The sequence below is a fragment of the Augochlora pura genome, chromosome 7 (genome assembly GCF_028453695.1).
Source record: "Augochlora pura isolate Apur16 chromosome 7, APUR_v2.2.1, whole genome shotgun sequence".
NCBI lineage: Eukaryota > Metazoa > Arthropoda > Insecta > Hymenoptera > Halictidae > Augochlora > Augochlora pura.
This window is the reverse complement of record NC_135778.1, coordinates 18,070,565-18,094,888: the sequence shown is the minus strand read 5'-3', so window position 1 is coordinate 18,094,888 and position 24,324 is coordinate 18,070,565. Positions and strand designations below refer to the sequence as shown.

Genomic DNA, 24,324 nt, shown 5'->3' with positions numbered 1-24,324 from the left:
AAGCGTCGCAGGAAGGGATTTGGATACGCCGCTTGCTCGAAGATTTTCAAGGAAAAAGTCCAAACGCAACAGTGATCTATGAGGACAATCAAAGCTGCCTAAAACTCATAGATCATAAAAGGTTCAATCATCGAACCAAACATATAGACACCAAATTCCATTTCATTAAGAATTTAAGGGACCAATGAATAATGGAATACGAATATTCTCCAACAAATGAAATGTTAGCTATGCTAACGAAGCCACTAGGAAGGGTCAAATTAAAAAGCTTAGCAGAAAAATGTGGCTTACAGGACAATAAATAAATAGTCCATCAATTGTGCATTCGTTGAGGAAGGGTGTTGGAGTGTGCACCGAAATGCACAATACATACGCATCAGGAAATGTGGCGTCTTGACCTGATGTTTATTGCACCACCATTCCTATTTAACCAAGGGCCTACAAAGGAATGGGTCAGTCGCTTCAGGACAGCCTACCGAGTCAGTAACACCAGCAGTTTAACAGTTCCCTAATCTTCATTGCTTTAATACAGTCATAAAGTTTAATATTGTGTTATGTTCAAATTGGAGTAAATTACATTGATATACGTTGATTTCATTGACGCGTGGAGTTGGAGTAAATTATTTAAAACATAAGACACAATTTCATCTCCCAACCTCGTCATCCCAACAACAGCAAACATTCATACATAACGCATTCAAACATACCGCAGTCATACTAAGATCGCATTAATCATTTAAACATAACGCGTCCAAACATCATCAGAAATCGCAAATAGTATACTTGTACAGTGTTGTAAATAAAGAGTAGATAGAACAAACACACGTCTATATTACTACGGCATTGTACCGAGCGTGTACAAACAAATCCGGCCTTACAAACCGGATCAACATCAAACGCGTATACAACAGATTTGAAGTTGAAAATTTTTCATTTAGAAGTTCTTTGCACTACGATTCTTAACTGCGAGAAACCTTGAAAATCTTTCATTTAGAAGTTCTTTGCACTACAATTCTTAACTGCGAGAAAGAGAACGATTCTTACAATAATCGTTTGAATAATTGAAACTATTACCGAGGGAGTTGAAAAAATTAAAATCACATTTTGAAATCCCCAAACTAAATAAGTAAAACCTGTTCCAACTGCAATCGCGGCAGAACGTCGTTACCATGAGCGAATTAAAAATTCTTCCATTAGCACGAATTACACTCGCAATTTGTGGCAACTCCGAATCGTAGGAAAACACTTTTAATGGTCTTAATCAAAGCGTCGTCGCTGGGGCAGAGCTTGCGTCTAAATTGCCGAGCGTTTCGTTTTTTCACGAGCTGGAAAGAAAATATTAAACACAGCATATTTATATCTATCGTTCCCCGGCGAAGGGGTAAACGAAGAATCATAGCTCCGGTGTGTGAAACGCGTGAAAAACAAGGGCGAATGGAACCCGTGGTATCAAAGTATGACCCTAGTGGCTTCCTTCGCGCCCTGACCCAAGTTCATCCACGGCTCTCGTTCACAGTCGTGCATCTGGAAACGACGGAATTCACCGTATAAGCGGCGATAGGAAAAGGAAACTTCATTTCGTATTCCGCCATTCCTTTCTCCGCCTCGGGGTCTCTTTTGTGCCAAAATTAACCGCGTGGCACACACGCCACCCTTTACTGCTTACGATAAATCGTCGACTTGCTTGTAACCTATTATATATATATATTTATTTAATTAATGAATATTTAATAATAAACATTTTAACCATTTACATTCGAACGGCGGACTATGTTGACTAAAATGTAACTGAGCATAGAAAAGAATATCGAATACAGAAAATCGAATACATTTCTCCGCAAACTTCACGTTATTAAACAATTTTTTTTCAATTTTCTATAATATACAATTCTGAAACGTGTATGTCAGAGAACTTGTTTAATTTCGTGAAGATAAAACGTAGATATAAATATTTGAAGTAATGAAATAATGATGGAAACGTGACTTTCTACTTTTAACGTCATTCGAGGCGATAGTAAAATTTTAAGAAATTTTGATTATTGTCCAGTAGACTAGTTTATTTATTATCTAAAAGAAATTGTAGTCGCTTAATTCAGTTTTAAAGTAGTTACTGTGTTTTAAAGGATGTCCGGATACATTTGTTCGACACTGTAGATCCAGCAGTGATTCGAAATTCCATTGAATTACACGCAATGAATAATGTGAATTGATTAGAAATATTTATTAAATCAACTTCTACTTATTGATGCATATTGCTACGTTGAATTGATCATGATCAAATCGAAAGAAATAAAGTGGATGTTTCAAAAGTGAAATAGCAGCTCAAAACAAATGTGAGTGAACTAATTAATGTATAATAAATATATTTTACTCGAATAATGCCTAACACTGAGAGAAACTACTTGTGCTATATTTTTGAACAGCTATACGAAAATGCATCGTTAACGAAATTCAATCAACGCTGAGATAATCTAAACTCCCGAACGTTCGTTTCCAGCTATTGTAGCTTCTACTTGATTTAGCGGACGCAAAGATAGTATAAAGTAATAGCTATCAGTTGATTTCCACTTTCCACTTTTCATTTTCTGCGGCAATTTCGCGTCGCTGACAATCTTTGTCGATCAATTCTCCACGCAGAAAATGCACTCTGGAAAGCCGTGGGGCGAGTACAGTGAAAAAAGTATAACCGTAATGTTTTCGAAGTCAAACTCGGTTATATTCGCTTCTTCGTAAACTGCTGGAATTCAATGATCAGATCCACTTTCGACAAACGTACGCGCGGTTCTAAAATTTTGTGGCGCTCTATTTCAAAACTGAGCATACAGGCGAGTAACTTTCTAAACGAAAACAGTCGAAGCCCGTGCGCCGCTCGGTAACTTGCAAATGTAAAGTCGTCTGTAACCGGTCACCATCAATTTCATCCGGTATTTTCGGTAACGTTTAAAACGACGACCGACCGAAAATCCGAAGAAGTTTTCGTTGAACGTAAAAATGCATTTGTCTCTGTGTTCATACAATCGATAGCTAACATTTTCGTACGAACAAAATGTAACCAATTGATGTCAGAGAAAAACGAATGTTTAAGTTCGTCGGATTTATTCTTCCTTTACTCTCAGAGTTCATATTTAACATATCACAAATTGATTGTCTAACGATTAGATATTATTTGTGATGGTGTAAGTAGCAATTGAATATAAAATAATAAGATTAATATTAATAACTCGAATGACCGTTGGGGTAGTTTTCAGAAAATATTTGAACACTTTGGTTTAGAATTTTAACAGCCGATTAATGATTAATTTAACTATTTAATTAATTGTTTAATTAACTGTTTAAATAACTGTTTAAATATTTTGTAATTTTTGAAAATAACATTCCAAACAAATTTGAATCGTTTCATTCAATAACAAAGAAGTTATTTCGTTTTAAAAGGTGTACGAATTGTATTATAAATAGTTAATGAGTTAATGAGGCTTTAATTTATTAAAAGTGTTAATAAAAGAACAGTTACACGGAAAACGTATTAACAATGACAATAATAGACACTCGATTAATTGGATCGAATAAATTTGGCCGAGGGTTGCAGCAGGGTCATTTCTCATTTCGCCTAATTGATTGCCGAGAAGAATCGCAGCTCGTCGCAGCAATGAAGAGAACAAAGATTGCATTTCGTAGTGTGTATATCACTGTTGCCTTCACCGCGTTAAGCTTCCTCCGCGTTTTATATTCCTTCCGTTGCCCGTGCCCGTCACCCATTCTCCGCTTTTATTCCTTTTTTCAAATATCATGAAGCTTCACGCTTCGCGACTCCTGTTGCGCGTTTTACGCCCTTTCACCTTCCGCTGTCCTATTTTTTCCCCCCTTTTTCCCACTGTCTCTACGTTAGACGCTTTCATGGCCGTGCTATGTAATGTTCGCAAGCCGTTCGCCATTACCTCGCGCTTCCGCCGCGCCGTTAACAATCATTTTCATAATGCTGTGTTTACGGACAAATTATATGCGCGGGCATGTGTCGCGTGTTTGACGTTTGACGTTCACTTGAAGAAGATACAGTTACTCGCGTTGATATACAGATACAGTGGACCGCCTTAACATTCGGACATCATCGTATTTGAGAAATTTTTATTCCGTATCTTTATTATTTGTTGAATTAACGAATCAGTTTTTCAATATGTCAGAACACTTACTTTAGATTCTACAAATATAAGTTCTATTTTGAGATTTTGACATTTTTCGACTATTGTAGCTTATGGTAGCTAATTTTATTTGAGATAAAAAATTAAAAATATGCGATAAAGTGAAGAAACGAGTTTTTTTCGACTTCTTTTGTTCTTCCAAGTAATAGTAAAACTTTAAAAAAAATCATTTTAATCACTGTTTAGTGGACTAGTCCTATGCTCTAAAGTCGCATAGTCCAATTCTTTCATAGAATACTGTATGTAACAATCAATTGTGAAATCATGTTTATTCGGATGTTTCTAATTAAGAATGTATCATTCCACATCACGTTCGTCAATTTCTTCATTGATTTATGGAACATTTGGATCCACTTTCAATATTTAATGTTTCTATTTTTGAGCATTTTATATTCATAGTTCGATAATGAGGACATTAAATATGAATCTCGGAAACATTCTGCGAAAACGTTGCTTAATAATAGCACATGCTCGTACTTTACTACGTTATGCGTATTATTTTCTATTCATATTAAATTAATATTCGAAGGTACATTACGTTACCTAAAAACGTTATCGGTCCCATCGAGCAGTGGTATTTAAATATTTAACGATGACATTTTTACATTATAATAAAATCACTGCTAGTCTTTTAGCGCTCAAAGAGCGTTTCATAATAAGTACTCGCAGCTAAGTTATCGCGTATCCTCGTAACGCAAACATAAGGCAGTTCAGATAATCACGGCGGGGATCAAAGTGAGCCCAGCCCCGGCAGCGGAGACGGTTAAAGCCTCCTCCCGTTCGCCTTTTCGTCGCTCGACATTTCCCCCCCTGATGCGGAGCTAGCCAACTTGTTATCCGTGTTTTTATTGTACAAGTTATTGCGTGTACGGAGGCCGAACCGGTAGACAACAAATTTTCTTTCATATCATTCCAGACGGAGGCCTGGCAGTTGGCGGGAGGGGCGGCGCTTTTGAAAAATAACTGGAGGCATTGCGGCGCATCGGGAATGCAGTGACGCAACTATTCCATTATCTCAAGAAGCCAACAACACAGCCGAAGGAGACGAAGGTATTTTTGAAGACTTTCCATCCCGGCTTTGCGGTCGTGGCCCGCGCGCTCTCCTTCTCTTCCACCCCCTGTCGTTTCTCAGCGTCGTTCGTGCCGTGACGAAAACCGCGCGACGGATGCCGTGACGGGAAAAGTTGCGTGCGTGCGTGCGTCCTTTTTAATAACATCAAGAAGGATCAGCTGTCTCGCGATGATAGTCGTTCGCTTTCGCGTCCGGATTTCTCTAGTCGTGGAATTTCTCTCGGCAGCAGCGGCGGGTATCTGGAGCGTGGAGAACCGACGCCGATGTCAATGCCGATGCCGACGCCGACACCGACGCCGACGCTAACGTCGTCGCCGACGTCGACGGCCGATGATATTTTATTAGACCGTCCCTCGGTAGATTGATCACAGGTCAGGTGACCGTTTATTGTCCGCCGAAACAAAGTGATTCGGTTGCGACGAAAGTAGAACGAAGCGTGGATGACACGCTCCGCGGAGTGGAATAAATCGGAACCTTTTGATCGGCGGCGCTCCTTTTATTCCGAAGCTCGATCGTTAAGGTGATCGATTTTGAAACGGAACGCTGGACGGATGTCCGCTTTTTATCCTCTCATTTTAGCTGTCGATGAATCTCGCGACCGTTCCGATGTGTTCTCGCGCGAATCCACAGTTTCATAATACACCTGCTTAAAAATCGCTCGGTTGCCATTGTTTGCTGTCTTGTTCACATTCGTTTCGCAAAGGGTTAAATTACGTGGATTAATTATGTAATTACACGCTTCAAGTAACAAGGCTACAAGTTGAAGTTTAGATTCGCACTTTTAAAGGAGTTCGTTAGATTTGGTAACATCTTTTGATAATTATTTGTATTAAACATGATCAACGACAAGATATATTTTCGTGCTACTATGCTGTATGTTCGCAAAGGTGAAAACGCAGAGTGAATAGCACAAAAGACGTCTGACATGAATGTGGTGCCGGTACCGTGAATGAAAGGCTGGTGCAAGGATTGTTCAACAAGTTCTGTGTAGCGCGCAAAATATTCCTGTAATGTTGGAAATATCGTATTTGCATTTGATTCTTATTGGAACTCTCGACATTGTTTTATTAGTCAACTTAACATTTAAAACGATGTTATCTACTTCAAAAAAGGTTAATAAATAGTGAAATCTAGTGTTTTGATTGTTTGAATATATTATGTCAGAACTGCACGTCTAACAACAAGTTAGTCCTCTCCTTTTCCGAATAAAGAGTTATTATCATCAAAAATAATCTTGACATTACTATTTAGTATGCTGAGATAATGCTCACAGAACAGTATATTTACAGTAGATTAGTTTCGTTCCTTTTACAGAATTATGTACATCTAAAATTAAGATAGTAAACGTGAACTTGATAACAGAGCCTAAATATCCGCGAAAATATCAACAATTTTAATGTAACAGCACAGATCGAGATGACATTATTATTAATCACTTATTCTGCTTTATTAACAGAGAGAAATTTCTACATATTTATAAAATGATTTTGAACGCATCTGCCGAATGAACGGCGATCGCAAGATTAATACAAATCGTGACCACGTCAAACGTCTCGCTTTTTCGAAACACGCGATCAGAGATACAACACGGCGCAGATAAAACGCGTCCGAACGTAGCAACACACGCGGCACGTATCGACACATATCTTGGCCAGTTCGATTTGTATTCATTGACAATGCGTTTCGTTTTCTTCGTTTCGCGTTCAATAAACTCCCGGCCAGGAAAATAGAACCGCGTGAAACCCGACCGACGTTTCGGTGCATTGTGCCCCGAACGAGCGCGACGCAAACTGAATACTACTCTAATGCCTACTCGAAACCTTGATACTGGTATTTACATGGATCCAGCCAGCGACTGGAGTCGATTCGATAGACATTCATGGCCGTGGCAATCGAACGTGTAACTATTCGGGGGGGGGTCCTCCGAACGGTTCGGTATTATCTTGACGGTTCGCCACCCCCCCCCCCCCTCTTCCCCCAACACGCGAACGATCTGAATATACGTCCGGAAAAATACCTTTCCTTTTTCGTACATGCAATTTTTATATCGGGAAGATTTTGCTTTAAAATTTGATGAATTGCATTATCTATAGGGCAGAATGTTTTAGTTTCTCTTGTGAATTATTTAACGCTAACCGTGTTACCAAAGGTCAAGTAACAGGTTCAGCAATATTTTCCTACAATTATTCAAATTATAAAGACAGTTCCAGCGGAAGAAATTAAATAAATACAGGGTGTCCCGGAAATGGTAGTATAACCGGACAGGGGGTGATTCAACATCGAAAAAGAAGAAAATATTTTGGTATAACATTTTTTCATCCGGAGCTCCATTTTCATGATAATCGACTTCAAAGTTCGTTCAACTTGTAAACGATTTAATACAATTTGCTTGTCGTGTGTTTCACTGGTCTGCTTGTCAAGTCTGCTTAAAGTCAGTTAAATATTTGTTAAAATGACAGTGAAGCATTTTCTATCTACAACTTCGATTAAGGAAAATATGCTCCATAGGCAGTCATTTCTATTTCTGTTTATTCGTCGCTATATTTTCTTCTATTTTCTGCGTCAAATTGATTTCCTACTTCCACAGTTCAGTGTTTGCGACCTTTTCCATCGGACGCCTCAATTATTAATACTCTAGGGATTGCGACATGTTGAAGCGAGCCTCTAGATAAGGAAAGTCGTAAATAAAATTTTAAGAATCGGTATCGATTGACCTGCTCATTTGCCAAGCGTGGCTTTCGACTCGCGGCAATTTCCTAAATTTTATGGCTGTTATTTCTACGGACCCTTTGAATCTCGCCAACGTCGCTCATATTGCCTCGCTTATCCCTAGAGTATCAATTTATTGAACTGCGGATCTTTATGTAAAATAAAACTTGCTTATGTTAATTAAAATGAACCCAAATTGGATTTTAATGGTTTCATACTTTTAATAATTGCGATAAATTAAGAACAATGCAATAACGTCCTTAAATTCTTTTAATTTGTTGGAGTTTTATATTTAACTTATCTTGTTATAAATGCACAACATTGACAGTTTATTCGTTGTTTTGTACGACAATATTGAAACAATTTCAATAGATAAGATAACTAAATCAGAGTTGGGCATTTTTCGAATTCTTTCGAATAAATATTTACGTACCATTATATTTAGAATGAATTCTTTCTAATCGAATATTTTATTCAAATAACAATTATTTATTATTCGTAACAAATTATTTTAACTATTTATTCAAAATTATTCGAATACAGATTGTAAAATTATTTAAATAATAGTACGAATAATTGTTAATAGTCTTTTTAACGCAGCTTTTTAAGCACATTTATGTTCTAGATATAAATAGAAGAAAGATTATTTACGCAAAAGAAACAAACTTCCGGATGCAGCAGTTGAAAAAAAGTCAATTGCAAAAAGGAACACAATGGAAATTAATTAAAAAGCTATGGGAAAACGCAGTCTTCAATCATTTTTATTCAAATCGCTTAGTTTCGTAATTAATTCTATTTATTCAGATGAATTTTTGTTCGGATAAATTGTTTTCTAGATAAATTTTTATTAAATTGGATAATTAGTCCGTAATATAGAATATAATTTTATATGTTAATCTTTTAAACCCCTAAGCTATCCGAATAAAATTTTGCTCAACTTTTGTCTAAGTATTTCAAAGTTCAAGTAAAAGTGTATTGTCGAAATATTAATCGTTAGATAACTATGAAATTACGTGTGTTCGAAACTAAATATTTGCAGAATGTAATGTCTATTTTGAACTTAATTTTCTAGCAATTCCACTGTCACCAGCACCTTGATAACAATATCCGGTTTCAGGACGTTTCATTCTCTAATTTCTCTCTTTCCAAGTCTCTTTTAATCATTTCCTGTGGACAGGTAGACCTTGCAGACCTTTAACTTTTCTTACTCCATTTTTACCTTTTCTTCCGCCTTATATACTACTCAAGAGAGGCAGTATATTACCCAGGAAATACTTAGCGTTCAGTTCAGACCTCTAGAGATCGCAGAGACTCAAGTATTTCATACACGATTATTCTCATTGTTCATCGCTTTTCGCGGCAGATAAATTTAGTAAATTTGAATGTTCGCATTCTGTCGGCACGAACGAAAGAAAAATTCACCGGATCTCTGTTATTTTCGCGCTGTATATTAAGCAAAAATACGATTTATTATATCTATGCGAATCTTTTATAAACATGATGATTAGACTGCGAGTTTCATGCATTTATAATAAAAATTAGTAGACCAAATACAAATCGGTAAAAACGTTTAAAGAATTTTAAAATACTATTACATTTGCCTCAACCAAATAATATTATTAAAGAAGGGTAGAATTGCCTATGTGCATTCTGTAGCTTGCAATTACTCAGAAAATTAGAGGAATAAGAAAATCAGAAAGAATTAGAAAACTAAGAAAATCAAGCAAAATAAAACTAATAAACCGAACAATATCTTTACATTTGTCCGAAGCTAATGTCATTCTAATTTCAACATTTATGGAATTTTCTATATCTGACAACTAATAATAAATAAAGTTTTTATTATTAAAAGAGATATCAAATTCTTTTTTAATTATTCACTACTTATTGTCATTATACGTTTATATATATTATTATAGTATTATGTTAATATACGTATTATACGTTACAATTTGTTACATTTTATTACAATACGTTACATCGCATCACAGTGCATTATAATATTACCCTAATTACTTTATATTACATTTATAATACATTGTCTTACATTACTTAATTTATGTTACATTACATTGAAGTTATTAGTCAGCTAATATTACTTAGTTTCAGCTGTAAATGTTAAATTACTTAATATCTTTAATGCTAAAAATCGAACTTGCTTCAAACTGTAATAACTTGAGTGACACGATTAGCAAACTATATGCTTTAGTGTTCTTGATAAAAATGATATTCGCATGGTTTTACGGCACAATGTATAGTTGAAGATTTATTAGAAGATTTAATGAATTGTTGACAGAAAGCGTCACTCCTCCGATGGAGTTTTTTGTTTCAGCCGTCAAATATAATTGGAATCCGTCGATGACGTTAAAATCATGGAACTTGTCTAAGCAATTGAAATCGAATGAGAAAGGCCGCGTCAGATCGTAGCTGGTTCCTGGCCGGCTGATTGTCAGCTTCGTTAGTCGAACAAAGTTACTAATTAGTTGTTCGACGTTTTTCCAACGAAAGGCACGTCGAGCCGGGGGGGGGGGGGGGGGGGCTCGCCGTAATTATTCGCATCTCGAGCTCCATGAACTGCTTTGCTCTCTCCACGTGTTGTTAATATTCCCCGAGGCGCGAACGTTGTCAGAACTCGGCTAATTTAGCGGAATTAACCGTCCGATGTTTCGGAACGAAACGTAACGGAACAGAACAGAACGGAACACACACACACACACATTCACATACACACACACATTCACATACACACACACACCGGCAGCTATCGACCGAATCGACAGGCCCGCTCATATTTTATCATAATTTCCTTCGAGGTTCGTCAATGCGCTCGGGGAATATCGCGCGCGGGTCGAAGGAACAGCTCGTAAAAAAATGTTTTATGCGGTGCACACGCGAGCGGAAACGAGATCCACGCCGGCGCGATTTTTTCCTTTTTCTCTCTCGCTTTATTCCTTTTTTTTTTCGTTCGTTCGTTCGTTCGTTCGTACGTTCGTTCGTGCATCCGCGCCGACTTTTTACGAGACCCGCGAAGAATGGTTTCCGCCGCGATAAAATTCACGCGTCTAGTTGTCCGTCTTTGTTTTCCAAGACAGCCGCGCGTCTGGTTTCGCGTACGCAATTTCCCACACAAGCGCGCACTCTGACTTTGAAATCTTCTTCTCTTCAGCCGCGCGAAAGCACATACATATTCGTCTGAATCACTGGATCATGAGTATTTCCGGGATGGCCGTTACATTACCTACCGTTCACGCTGCGTTATTATTCTTGTCTTGTCTGATACGTGTGTCTTATTCGGAAAAATTTGCGAATATTGCGATTGGTACATACAGTGGCTCTTGTTGAATATACAAATTAACCGTTCATTTATATACGAATTTGTTCTCTGTAACATTAGATGTCTTTCAACGATGTCTCCAAACTAGGTTTATCTTAAATTTTGTAACGTTACAATTTTTTGTAGAATTTTGGCATATTATTTAATAGATAGAAGTGGCTCGTTCGAAGGATAAATGAAGAGGACTTCAGTTTCTTGGTGCTTGTTTAGTATATTTTAGAAAAACATTATATCCTCAATTCATTTTCAATTAATAATTTTCTCTTCAATATATCAGCTCCTTGTACCGTTACGTAATTTTCCAGAAGCAATTTATTTTCTGGAACGTATATGAGACGTTTGGAAAGCAAATAATTCAACTCACTTTGAGACGAGATTTATGAATACGTACACGAAACTGTCTTACTCTGAGAGCATGGCAGCTTCAAAGAATGCAAATCGCATCGCGCAAGGAGAATGCTTGAAGTATATTTTTAAATCCGCGCATGAGTTTCTGGGTTATCCAATGTATTCTCATTATTTTTGTGAAAAATGGAAACCAAAAATGAATACGTAGAGAAGAAGCTAAGACAACGTCATGGAACCGTATGAACTACGAGAACAATGTTGATTAAACATATAAAAATTATTAACACAAATATAAAACTTTTGATCTGATCAATTTATTGATAAAAAAAGATTACAATGTCTAACAAATTTCAGAGATACAGAAAATAGATCAAAATTGCTAATAAAGATGTATACTACGATTCTAAATTGTCGATTTTATTACCCCTTTTAATATTGCGTGTTTCAGTCAGTGTCAAGCGAACGATTAATCTCTGTAGTTCGTGTGACTCCTCTGCGCTTTCCAATTTTTTCGTCGCTTCGTTATTTCTTTTCTTAATAATGTGTGCACTTCATTGTTAATTTCTGACTGATAATATTTTCTAATAAATTGATCGATTTAACCACAGAGATTCCGTTGGAACAAAGAGCCGAAATTGGGACAGAAAGAGCGAAATTGTATTTTTTTGTTATTTATTTTCATAATCTATGACTGGTGATTGTTCACTTTATGGGCTTCAACTTCGATTTTGTTGATTCTAAAGTATTATAGAAAAGACAATATTCTGAACAATTTTGTTCAATATATTCGGAAATATATTGAATTTATTTCTTTTTTTTTTATGCTCGACGCAACAAAAGTAATGGTTCGAGCGCAGGGATAGGAGGGATTCTAATTAAGCTTTGAATAATCCACGTCAATCTTTTACAAAAGAGACGAACACGTAGTCGCACCCGAGAGCCCGCACCCTTCACACGACTGTCCTTTGTCCGCTGTTCCTTTGCCGACCACGGTTTTGCCTAATTTAGAATTGACGCAAAGTACAAGTTTATCCTACACTCTTATTCGCCACGAAACGAATATTCGCAACGGTGGTTTGGCAAGCAAAGAATTGACTGCTCGAGTGACCCTACTCCTGGAAAATCGTCGCGTATACGCCAAATATTACCTGCGGACCTGTACGTACCCCAACACAGTTCGCTATTAGGACTTATCGCGTTAAATAATGCAGGGTCGTCTTGAAGATGGCCGACAGCCCCCGATCCATCCGATTTCCGCCCTTGTCGCCTTTGGCGGCAAAGGATCTCGCTAAGGGGCCTCTCGGTCGTCACCTTCACCACCCACGCCTGCTGGAACCCCTTTTCCATGGCGGCGTAGGAACTCCTCAGAGACGCCTTTCTCCGCTGTTAATCGGTTGTCTGATGTCCACTGGGTTCCTGAACCTTGACCGTCTCTAGTCTCTAGAAGTGTCTAGTCCGGGTGGGGTAGTCATCCCTCGACGAACCCATGCGTATAGGCTTTGTATTGGCTGCACTTCAAGCAATCCCATGACGTTCGGCACCAGGACCCTTCCATCGAATCGGGGATGTGTACAGGGAATCGCTAAAGAGCATACCACCCGTCACGAAATAATTGAAAAAATTAACCCTTAACGAACGAGAGGCGACTCTCAGTTCCCTGAGAGTATATACAATATAATGGTATATAGTTGCATGTAATCGTATATAAATTATATTTGTATTACATACAAATTAAAATAATTTATATACAAGACAGTCGACACATCTGAGATAATCGCCTCGTCCTGCTACCTCACTTGGTCGGAAAAGTTGTCGTCCGCTAAGGGTTAATAAACGATCGTTTATCTCCCTAATTTCCTCGCAGATTCACTTTTGGTTATCGTAGGTATGTGTGTGTATGTGTGACCCGATAAAGGATGGTCTGATCCTCCTTACGGATGGTCTGTACCATCAGAACTCATGGAAAACGAAGCAATTCTGCGTTATATACATATACATATAGTCTCTCCAGATTGTTGTCTTCTATACCATATTTTCATATCAACAAAATCGGAGTTGAAGTCTTTAAAATAAGTAATTAGCAGTTAATTCTTTAGACTACTACAAAAAAATATTCTCTAGTGTTTCTTTAAACCTTAACATTAATGTAATAACCATTTTAGCAAAAATTATTTTTTAACTTATTCGTGAAATTCATTGTAAATTAGCATCGGCTATGAAACTTACGCGGAATATATTATATCACAAATCTAAGATAAACCAACCGTTATATCGATTAATATTTTCATAATGAAGTCACATACCTTATACACTAGAAAGAAAGAAAGGGGTTGAAAGTCTCATTTTTCGTATAAACCTACGTAAAATATAATAATTTAAGGATGTGCTATAAATTTTATGTAGTATAAACTGTAATTATTATGTTTTCACTTTATCGAAGCTCATTGGTAAATATTGTTTTCTAGTTCGAGTTATTATCACAAAATTTCTATCGATTCAAAATAGAAAAGATTAATCGTTGAACCTTATTCTAGCCCGAAGAGTATTTGAAATTTGCCGCGGATGCGAAAAGAGCAAATTGTTTCGACAGTTCCGTGGCCCGCGAGAACCATCGTCGCGCGAATTTAGATAGATTAGATTGTCCCGGATAGGAAAATGGCTCAAAAGATTATTCTACGGCATTAATGCCAGGATTTGCCGGCAACCGCCGCTTCAACGATGGAAGCTATGTAACAACCATAATAAAACGGTCAACCGGCCACCGTAAGAGGAACGTCCGGCAGGATTCCCGGAAGTTCCTATGGTTAATCTAGGAAATGGGTCTGCGGCACTTGGGCAACACTGCGAACACTTCGGTTTTCATCGTATTTAAAGCAGACTTGCTGCCGCAGAGCTATTCCAAAGCTGTACATCTCTTTCCGTTATGCGTATTCAAAATATAAGGTATAGTATGTCCCATTTAAATTGCAAATGTTGTTGAATATCCCCGTACCTTTTGATAACGCGGAAAAAAGAAGCAGAAATTGTTCGGTAAAATCTACGTACCGGTAAAACCTACGATGCATTTGCAAGAGTTGCTTCCAGAGGAAAAGTTTGTTTATCTTAGAATCCTTAATCTATGCCTAAAGTTTGGCGATTCAATTTGAGAACACACCGTATACGTACGTTTAAGTATGGTAGACCAAAATCAACGTGCATTATCAGCTGTCATATTCTTTGTCCTTGTAATTGCCGGGGATTAGATGTTTCTTCGACTAAAGGGCTATATTAGCGTAGCTGGACAAAACTTTGTGAGAATGAATTATGTTAATTACACGACTTGTCTAATTGTAAGCTAAATTACGCATCCCAAGTTTCCGTAAATTCGTTAATTAAAGGGGAACCGTAACACGTAACGTAAACACGTAGTATACAATGTGTACTTTGTGGTGGAACTGCAACAGTAAATCTTAAGTTACATAAGTGAAACTTCCGCGCGCCTTTAAAGTTAATAAGATAACTGTTTAGCTGAACAATCACCGCGACGGGGCGTACAATTCTGAATTCTGCGGCTTGTCCCGTATTTACGGGAACCATCAAACCGAGAATCACTGTACGCGCGGAAACAAGCCGACAAGGTGAAATCAAATATTCTAGTATAGTACAACTTGATGCTCATACGTTTTCTCAATACTATTAAAAAAACTAAAAATTTTAGCTATTTTCTCTTTGCAAAGACATTTCAAAAAATGATTTATTTTCGTACATATCTTTGAGTTTTATATTCAACGATTGTACTTTCTATATACAGGATGATTCACTTGAATGAAATATTTAAATTATTTATTAATTTAATTGAGAAGACATCATTTTCAGTAGCTTTGCTATTATTCCATTCGGCTTAGAGTGTTAAATAATTAACATATAAAGGAAGAACAATTGAATTCGACCTTTATTCGCTATTTGTCTGTGCATACTAATGCAAGAGGCATTACCGGTCCACGAAACCTTTTATAGCAGTTGCGTTAGCTTTAATACCTCTAGCACTTAAATGTTGAACGATCATAACGTTCAAGATCTTGTATTATTATGGCCACAACATTATTTCTAAACCGTTAAATTCTAATTAACGTGGGGTTACCCGACATCTAAAGTACCCGAACACTATAATAGTCTTTCGCAAATTGCGAAAACACATTTATGGTGATTTTACCTGGCTTTCATTGCGCCGCTAGGACGAATCGATTTCATATTGTTTTGTTTGCTTACTAATTTCTCACAGAAACCACCTTTCATTCAAATGATAGTGGTCTCCACGATGAATAATATTTTCATGTTATTACATCGAATGAGTGAATTAAATGGTGGTTAAACATGTTAACCCTTTGCACTCATAACCATTTCAACCATTCTTCAAATCTACGCTTTGGCATTATCTATAAAAATCATTTTGGAACGTGTTATAACAATTTTAATCGCGCCGTAGTGGCGCCACTCGAGTGCAAAGGCTTAAATTTTTCAAAAGTGAAGGAAATCGAGACACTATAAGAATTATTACAAAACATATACGCAGATACTTCGAAAACGAAAGCATCCGTGTATTAAAAAAGGTATAAACGAAAAATCTAGGTTTAATCTTTGAGAAATTCATCGCGATACTCGCTTGATTTCGTCCCGTATTTGCCGTAAACTTTTCCGGACACCGTTCGTTCCCACGACCCAGCTATAAATAACCGAGCACTTTTGCGAGAGGCCATAAATTTTGGACGAGATTTCCGAATCTTTAACAAAGTTTCCAGCACTGGTTTCCCCGGACTTTTAAAAAGCACAGGCACACGGCGGCGGCGGCGGCGTCACACTCGCGCAGTCGCGCGTCGCCGCGGAAAGAAACCGTGGTGGCCGCCTTTCCATTATTCTTCGTTTGTCCAACAGAAAAATATTTGGATACGGTTCGTTTACCGTCGAATTTCGACCGTTTAATATCGCCGCTCGCCGAAGGGAAGGAGAAGAGATCGCCGTAGAAGACAGACAGGATGGGCGGACAAAATTTACGAGGGCCGATTCGTCCTCGCGAAAGTTGCACGTCTCTTGGCACCGAGACCCCTCCGCGGCTGTCACGGCCGCGCATCACCCGGCATTAATGGCCGCTTTTTAAAATAACGAGCAAACAAAAGCCGGGAACGCAGTTGCTTTTACGATCGCCATTCGTCAGCCGGCCCCGTCGACAATTACTATTGAAAACTTTATACGCTGCGAAAACGTCAAATGATACTGTACGAATAAAAACGCGGTAACTTCTTGCCGCGAGATATCGTGTCGGCGGTGAAACTTCTACAGAGAAATTTCCCAGTCGAAATGAAATGCTACCATAAAGGTGAATCGATCACTAAATAAATTAATGCGATCGATAAATGCATTATTTAAATATAGAAAATACAGAAAATTTGTATACAGTGCTATCTTTAATTTCTCGCGTTATAATTATGGTATAGAAAATGGGCCAATAATACAGAGAGACTACCTTGACAATATATATAATTTTTCTTGTAATAATCTTAATAGGTTAAAAATGGTACATCAATGATCTGCAATTATTTTATATTGTTCATTGTTTTAAATTGAAGACTCTGTTATCTAAGCTTACAACGAAAATTTATAAAATGCTTTTCGTATCTCATAGTAACTTATGTGAATACTGAAAATTAACAATATGAACAATTCAAGTGACGTATAAGGATAACAATAATTCTTTTGTTAATAATAAAGAGTACGCATCTGAGATCAAATTGCATTACTTAGATTTCATGTACGAAATCTGCAGTCCTTGATTATCTAGTCTTATACAACATCTAATTGACATAATTTATTAATTTTCCTCCCAAAAAATAATGTTAACCTCCGGAATGCAATTACTTTAATTTTTTCTCGACAAAATTTCTGAAACGTATATATTAAACAATTAAGAGGAATTCCATATTTTCAGCTCTCGTGTAAATTACTAATTACACATCTTGCCGTTAATTACTCTTAATGATGTTTTACTAGCGAAATTCAAAATTTGTTATCTGTTAGTGACGTCTGGCGGACTGGCCAGCGTAATGCACGGGTAAACAGGGTTTAGGTTAACCAGGAAATTGCCTCTCCAGCTACAGACAGGTGTTTCCTGCCAGTCAGTAATGTACCTGATGATTTCTAATCGTGTCGACGACATTTCCGATTAAGTTTACGGAGTGTCGAATGCCGCTATTGATTTGCAGTAAATGTTAACTTCTTACGTCTGGCTGCTGATACAACGTATTTCACAAGAACAAATAAAAATGTGTTCCTGTCGTGGCGATAATTGGCAATAATAAATCGCTTTTGATGAAATTAAAAAGTTTATGAAAAATACTCAGATTAACGGAAACAAAAAGTGTTTATCCAGAAGTTAATGCGCATTAATTATAAATAAGCGGCACATTTGTGACAAAATAGATGACATGCAAAAGACCGAATTATTTAAATAGTTTTAAGATGTCACTGTGTATACAAATTCTATATTTGTATACTATATTTCCTGTCTCGCGATATTATATATTACATTGATAAGTTGGTATTATTCTTTAATGACATATTACATTCACAATATAGTAATTTAATTTAACATTTTACTTTCTGAAATATTACAAGTCCGTTTTGCTATTTCGAATATTTTATACGAATAAAAATTATTGGTTATTTGTCATAAATTCTGTCTGTTTATTTGAATAATTCTTTATTAATAAAGAAACAGTCAGCTGTTATTTGCACGATCATTCGAATCATTTTGCAATACTTATTCTTATACTCTATTTAATCTATTTATTTTGCAATATTTCTAATGTGGAAATATTTTATAGTCGCTTCGTATCTACAATTATCCACACCACTGTAGTTCATATAATTTGTAATAAAGATAGACCATGTTTATATTTTATAAAATTTGCACTCTATTTAGAAGTTACTATGCATAAATTAATATGGTCTTTAACCCTTTGCACACGAATCCATTTTAATTATTCTCTGACATATATCATTTCCATTTTACATAACAAAATTGTATAGTCTATGCATATAAAATTGAATCTTGTAACTGATGCAACAATAGTTATACTTTTAATCATTTTCGAAATCTAATTTTCCATAATATAAAAATGATTTTGAAACGTGCTGTAACAATTTTAGTGATGTCTCAGAGTCACCACTAGAGCGCAAAGGGTTAATGCAATACCGTCGAAGATTTGTATCTCACACTTTATTTTCGGAAACTAATACCAATTTCATCCCACGTTGGTAGAACAACGTTGGAGTTTCATTCGGTACAAAACAGCATCTTGGAAGTTCGGCAATAATTTGTTAGGTACAAAGTTTCGACTAACGAATCACTCAGCTCGCAGCAAAACACGTTGTAGATAACCTAAGCGCGCAGCTACATCGCAGTATTCCGCTGGTTCATTACTTCTCCCGATAAACGTTTCCTCATTAGAACGCTGACCGATCCAAGGCCGATGAATCTTCGCCAAAATAGTTTCGAAACTTACAATTAGATACATTGTTCGGCGGCAGTGCCGGTTCTAAAACAGATTCGAATTGTCTCCTGCTAATCTAATTTATCCCTGATTCGCCGATCTCTTGTCTCGTAAGAGTCGCGCTTTGCATTAAGTTTCGGATTTACCTAACCGAGTTATCCTATATTTAGGATAACGTTGAAATTGAATAAGATCTGTCCTGATACCACGCGTAATAAAAAGTTAACATTTGATTATAGTTAACGACGTAACAAGCTCATAAAGTAAATCATAAGTAAATAAATAAAATAGATATCAAATATATAAGTAAGTAAATAAATAAAATAGACATTAAATATATAAGTAAGTAAATAAATAAAATAGATATCACATATATAAGTAAGTAAATAAATAAAATAGATATTAAATATATAGGTAAGTAAATAAATTTACTGTAGATAATTTTATAGATAATTTACTATAAAAAATTATATTTACTCTAGATAAATAAATAAAAAGACTTAGATAAATTTCAGTATCATCTACACGATTTATTCTGTACTAATATTTGAAAATGAAGAAATTATTCACGTAACTCTTACTATAAGAAGGAATATTAGCAATTTAAAAACGCAACTCATTTTTAATTATTTCCTACATGAAAAACAATATTATTTAACGCGGACTGACGTTCTCAATTACTTCTAAATCGGAGAACAATAATTAATGAAGTATGAAAATTTTATACTCGTAAATACAACATATCAAATTTTCCTTAACTTTTCAATGATGATAATCAATGTTAAAAGAATATTGAAAGAAATTATTTATATTATTATTATAATGTAATATATATAATCATTATTAATATAAATAATTTATATAATTTGATATTCGCACATATTTACTCGTGCATAATATGAACTTAGCAATAATACACGTGATCATAGAATATAATTATTCCTAGGAACATTGGGAGTGCTTTATAAAAATTTAATTGTTCTTCCAAGATTAAACGTAAACATTTAACAATAATGTTTGTAATTATTCGATCGTAAGTACACATCACGCCTTATTTAAATTAACGACAATGTTCTAATGAACGGTAAAGAAACGACATTCAGAATTCTGCGAAGCAATTAATTAAAGTTCCATTAGTTAGGAGGTGAGGGGGTTCAATGAATTATGTCCGGTAGCAGTGCGAGAGCAAGAGTGAAATTGACTTTCCGCTGCGACGGCGACGACGACGACGACGACGATCGGAATATTCGCCGGACGTAATTGCGATTTAGTATTACTGCTAACAAACCTTGTAAATAAATTCGTGGATGGAAATTCCGTGAATGTGCGAAAGCTCCATTTATTAAGGAAGATTAATTTAGCCGGCAGGTGGTTAGACATTTTCGCCGGCGACGCAGTTACTTGTTAAGGGAGGCTGCCCTCGAATTACGTGCTCCCATACAGTGACGTAATTAGGAAAGCACCGTAAACTTCGCATATGGCAATTAGCCAATGATCACGGCGATACTTATATTAACCCATGCAGAATGGTATTAATTTTATGGAGGAAGTATTATTGTTTCTTAGAAACGTACAATAGTTATTAAATAAGGTTAAATGACGTTATCATAATGACAAATAACGTTAAATAATGTCAAAAAATATTAAATAACGTCAAAAATTATTAAATAACGTTAAATGACGTTATCATAATGTCAAATAACGTTAAATAATGTTAAATAATGTCAAAAAATATCAAATAACATCAAATGACATTATCATAATGTCAACTAACGTTAAATAATGTTAAATAACGTTGATAAATATTAAATAACGTTAAATGACATTATCATAATGACAACTAACTTTAAAGTATAATAAATTTTTACATATTTCAATAGCTGTAGCATAACTATAAGTCAACCGATTTCAATCAAATTTTCTAGAGATCTACAAAATGCATTTCTCAATTTTCCATTATAATTTCAGATAAAAAAGTTAAAAAACATGCGTTCTCTATTTCTTTATGAACAAAATTGAAAAAGGGTATTTTAGTCATTGTGCGGAAAGCTAGTTTCTATAACATTTCAAAAGATTCAAGTCACTAAATCCAGATCCAAGTCAATAAATAGTAAAAATAATTTCGAGCGAATAGATTGTAACGTGAATAGGTTTTGGCAAAAATCAACGTTTTATAGGTATTTTTTCGATGGTCGTCAGCTGCATATGCTTCCGTATGGTAATCGGAAAACTCGCGAAGCCGCGGATAGAGAGAATAGTCGCGTGAATGCAAAACGATCAATTCGACACAATAGATCTTCTCGTGGTCGGCGACCAATTGGTCACGTGGTACTGCAAGCCACTTTCTTTTGTCGTCGACGACAGCTTGATCGCTGCGATCAGTCGGCCGTTGCGGACCAAGCCTTAGTTTGATTGACTCTTTCGTCGCGTGATGTTTCAGGTGTTGAAAATGCGCCACGGACGTGCCGACATACTTTGCGAATAGGGCACTGGAATACCAATCGTGGGCAGCCAAATGCGATGATTTGCTCACCGTCCATCACACTTGTAGCGGAGTTTTCCTCGTGCTGCTTTTATTCAAGGGTGTTACGAGATTGGCGTTGCAGTTTTATAGATTTATCAGATTTATCTGGTGCTAATAGGCGAAGTCACAATGCTGGAAGTACATACAGTCAGTCCCATAAGTATTCGTACCCTCGTTACTTATAAGAGAAATCTGTTGAAATCAAGGGATGCAGGGAAAATTAATAAAAAATTATTATTCGTTATTCGTCGTAAAGCATTCCATTTATTCGAATAATACTTTATTGAAAAAAGAAACAGTCAACAACTGTTCGCATTATTATTCGAATAATTTATTGGAATAATTTTATAATCTCTATTCGAAAAATTTATTCAAATAAGGAATTGTAAAATAAATGCTACTAAAATCTTATCCGAATGAATTCTTAGACGTTAATATTAATGTTGAATAACATATGCATAAGTAATTAAATAAATTTGCGCCGAATTCATTGCTTAATATTTGTTACATGATTAATCCGAATTAAAAAAGTGAAGAGACTCAACGAAACTAAAAATGGTGAACTAATTTCAACATATTAAAATGATTATATCGCTATGTTTTAATTGATATTTGTCTCAATGGTATCAAAGTCACATGTTTGCATCGCTATATAATTTCAGTTTTATGCCGGATATTATATTTGACCGAACGAGAAGCACTCTTTAAAAAAAAAAGTTGTCCGCAAAGGGTTGATTTGATGATGGCTGGAAATACCGGTTGGAAAGTACCACTTCAAAAACAGCTGGTTTCAGTCGTCCATATCGTAAACTTCACTGCGTAAAAATGTCTACAAACCGCGTGCACACGTCGCAATAATGTACGATAAAACCAGCAATTTGCAAGGGTCAGCTGAAAATAGGGGATAACTAGCTTCAGGTATTTAATGTCGCGCGAGCGCTGAAATTATTTATTGCGCCGCGATGTTTAAACAGCGAGGACGTTATTAAATGTGCCTTAAATAAAGATACTATTCCAACGGGAATTGCAATAAATATTTATTCAAAAGATGTCGGGAATTAATGTTGGCAGTATTGAAGACTCGTACTAAACTTTATTTGAGGACACTAGCTATACGATGTAAATTAGACTACATAATTAGGATACGAAAAAGAAGTAACTATGAAAATATTCTGCAGCATCGGTCGATTTCTTTAAAATAAACTCGTAAAAGTAGCATGTGGCAAAATTAACAACCGATGTACAGTTGGTAACGAAAATATTGGGTCACCTCTTAAAACGGAATATCTTTTTTAGAACTGGACCGAACGACTTGATCTTTTTGTAGACGATAAAGGGGTCAGTCTACTACACCATAAAAACATTGGGACACCTTTTAAAACGGAATAATGTTTTTTAGAGCCGAACCGAACGACTGGAATTTTTTTTAGATGATAGAGGGACCAGTCTACTAGACCATAACTGGAATGTTTTCTTTTTAATTTTGCTATTGTTTAGAATGACAAAATAAAATAAAATAACTCTCGTTTCTTAACATTTTATCTGAGCCAATAACGGAAATTTGCAAAATTATATACGTGACTCATTCTGTATTCGAATAAGTCGTCGTTTTGATTATCGATATTCATTAATTTTTAGTTGGTAAGTATTTATTAATTTTTCATAAATAAACATTTATTCGAATAATGCTCAATACTGATCCCAAAGTAGCCACTCAAGTGCAAAGGGTTAATATCATTCGCACGAAATAAAAACGAACATTTAGATATGAACTGAAGCTAGATTGTAATGTGTAAAATTCACGTGTCCTGAAATGCACAATTTCATTTGTTCAAAGTTCTGCGAACTGTTTGGAATTGTGTTTTTAAGTTGTCGAAGAACTGCTCACACAGTTGTTTTCGAAACGTCCGGTGCAGAGCCATCGCTCGGCGTGTTTATACAGTGCGAGCGACTAATGTACGGGAATAATACAGCGTTCGGACATCCGGGGGACAACAAAACTTCTTATGCATTTCGTTAAATGTTTCGTGGAACTTGTTTAATGTGCAAACACAGCGGAAACAAAACTTTCCGCTATCGGTTATTGATATCGTACAAATGGAAAACAACACGAATTGGCTCGCCTTTGTTATTACTATCGTCGAATTCTCAGTGGCTTCTATTCGGGCATACGGACTGTTTATTTTAAAAGTGGTGCAAGTCCATGTTTAATTTACAAATACAATTCGATACGATCTTTCTTTCATTGGTTATGGATAGCGTGAGAATGAAAATTCTCAGCATGAAGTGTGCAATAAGAGGTGAATACAAATACATCTTTGTAAGATAATATGTAATATTTATTTGAATTCGTGCTTCCCTGGGATCGCAATTCTTTCTTTGGGGTAGCTACAACATAACGCCTTCTAAACTTGAGATAAACCATCGTAAAATACTATAATATATAACGAGATCAAATGGGATCAAATACAGCAGTCTAAATAGTGGCTTAAAACCAAATAGCGTATATAACAAGAGTGAAATAACGTAGAGTAGAAGAAAAATGAAAATGGTTAAGTAAAATGAGTGTAAAATCGGATAAAGTGATGTAGCATGGAATATAAATAATAAAATAA

At 35.9% G+C, this 24,324-nt stretch overlaps 1 long non-coding RNA gene across 1 annotated transcript in view; it reads left to right on the top strand.

Annotated features, from left to right (window-relative positions):
* LOC144472887 (uncharacterized) overlaps positions 1-24,324 on the top strand; it is a 432,141-nt gene that overhangs the window by 327,847 nt on the left and 79,970 nt on the right. The window contains exon 5 of the long non-coding RNA XR_013494472.1: positions 5,113-5,246. This is a non-coding gene — a long non-coding RNA (uncharacterized LOC144472887). The remainder of the gene's footprint in view (positions 1-5,112; positions 5,247-24,324) is intronic.